The sequence below is a fragment of the Pteropus vampyrus genome, unplaced genomic scaffold, assembly GCF_000151845.1.
Source record: "Pteropus vampyrus isolate Shadow unplaced genomic scaffold, Pvam_2.0 Scaffold143, whole genome shotgun sequence".
Classification (NCBI taxonomy): domain Eukaryota; kingdom Metazoa; phylum Chordata; class Mammalia; order Chiroptera; family Pteropodidae; genus Pteropus; species Pteropus vampyrus.
Genome location: NW_011888924.1, coordinates 121,092 through 123,229, shown reverse-complemented (window position 1 = coordinate 123,229; position 2,138 = coordinate 121,092).

Sequence of the window (2,138 nt, the reverse complement as noted above, 5' to 3'; positions counted from 1 at the left end):
GACTTGGCATTTGAATGCTTGCTGGAATTGGGTTAGGTGCGAAACCACAGCCTTGGGTGCCACAGGAAACAAATGCTCAGCTCCACTGCACACCACAAATAGGTGAAAAGTTCTCCCTGAAAATCTAAAATATGTGGATATGTCCTTAGCCAGTGGAAACTTTAACCGTAAGAAACACTAAGAAATGGGCCAGCAAAGTATTCTTTCCTTTTATGTATTAGTTCTTCATTCCGCCTCTGATTACTAAATGCAACGCTGCTGTTTATTTTGTTTTTAAAATTGTTTGCTATTGTTTCACATTGTCACAGCAATTAAGGAATTTTTTTTTTTAAAGAGAAAATTTTACTTATGACCCAACCACCCTAGAAATTTAACTTTGTTGAAATTTCCAAGGACACAGGCCAAAGAAAGGCTGATAGACCTTGGAATCCAGGCCGGAAGGCCTCTGGAGAAGGGGAAACCACAGAAAATACAGAGGAACAATGGCCATTTCTGAAATGTAATTTACAAGTCGTTATTCTTGCAGCCATGCAGCGGCGTCGAAAGCGCATTCACACCATTTGGAAACCACTGAGGCTGTTTGGTTTTTCAGAGCAGCTGTCTCCCTGAACTCTCCCCAGGCTCAACAACCTACTGCCCAATTTCCTTTTGCTCTTTGAAAGTCCCAGCCTATGAGGATTTGGCAGCTAGAACAAGGTTGAGCACGACTGACACAGGAAATGGCCCGTGGCTGGACTGGTGCCTGAATGCAGCTGAATGGGGACACACACTCCCCGGCCTTAGCAGGGAAGCAGCTGTCACTCAAAGCACTTAGTTCAATGTCACCAGCTTGCTTGTTCCCTCATTCTAAGTGTCTCGACTGTCCTAGGAAGGTAACGCTAGTGGTGGGACACAGTACAACTCAGTTTTAACCATGTAGTTTTGAGTAGTTCTTTAGGAAGGGGGAGGAGAAGCGAGAAGTAAACTAACATTTATTTATTGGATCCTACACTGTGATGGGCACTTTATTTATGCCTGTGCTACAAAGAAGAGTGATTGAAACCACTGCCTGTGTGGCCTTGGCCGTGTCACTTAACTCCTCCATGCCTCATTTCCCTTCTGTAACAATAACAGTAATAATAATACCTATGCCACAAAGTTATTATGCAAATTAAGTTAATTATTATGTGCAAAGCACTTAGAACAGTGCCAGGCTCATAGTGCATGCTATGTACATGTTTGCCATTATTATCTTTACTAGTTAATTTTAACACAGCCCTGCTTATCCTTTTATGATTGAGGAAACTGAGGCTCATGGAGATTAAGTCAATTACCGGAGATGGCAGAGCCTGAAACCAGACTCAGATTTACCTGACTGCCCTGTTTTCTTCTCAGTACAGGATCAGGCCTGCTTAATGCTATCGAATTCCCTTTGCTGCTTGCCAGTTCAGGGTTCAGTTTATTAGCTCTTCTTTGTACTGACAAGGGTGAAATCCTATATGACTGAGGCTCTGTCTTTAATCCCCCCTTCCTGGCCTTTTGTCAGGGTATCACCCATCCTTGGCAAAAGGCCAATGGTCAGCATGTGCGGGGGAGGGGTCCCCAGAGGAGAAACTTCCCTCCTCCAGTCCCCTGCTGTAGGCGTAATGGTTTTTCTGATGTTGCCTATGCTTTCTCTATCAAAAACCAGGAGATAACCATAATGAAATAAAATGTTCTGACCAGCAGGACCCTTACTATAGCCTGTTGGATTTAAGGGAACAGTTGGCTTCCTCCTAAGGGCAGGGCTGCCCAACAGAAATATAACACCAGCCATATGTATAATTAAAAAATTTCTAATAGCTAAAAAAAAGTTAAAAAAGGTGATATTAATCTTAATAATATTTAACCAAACATGTGCAAAATATTATTATTTCAAAATGGAATCAAAACAAAAATTATCAATGAGATAGTTTATGTAGTTTTTTTGTATTGTTTTAAATCCATTGTGTTTACACAGACAGCCCTTGAGTCATATACCATGCGAGTACAACAGGTACCAGTCAGACACAAGGATACGTGTCCTTCAAGGGCCTTCGGTAATCGTTAGCGACTTTATATGTCAAACCGTCCCCTGCCCCTCCGTTCTTCGTCCACGAGCAAATACTCTGATGGAAAAA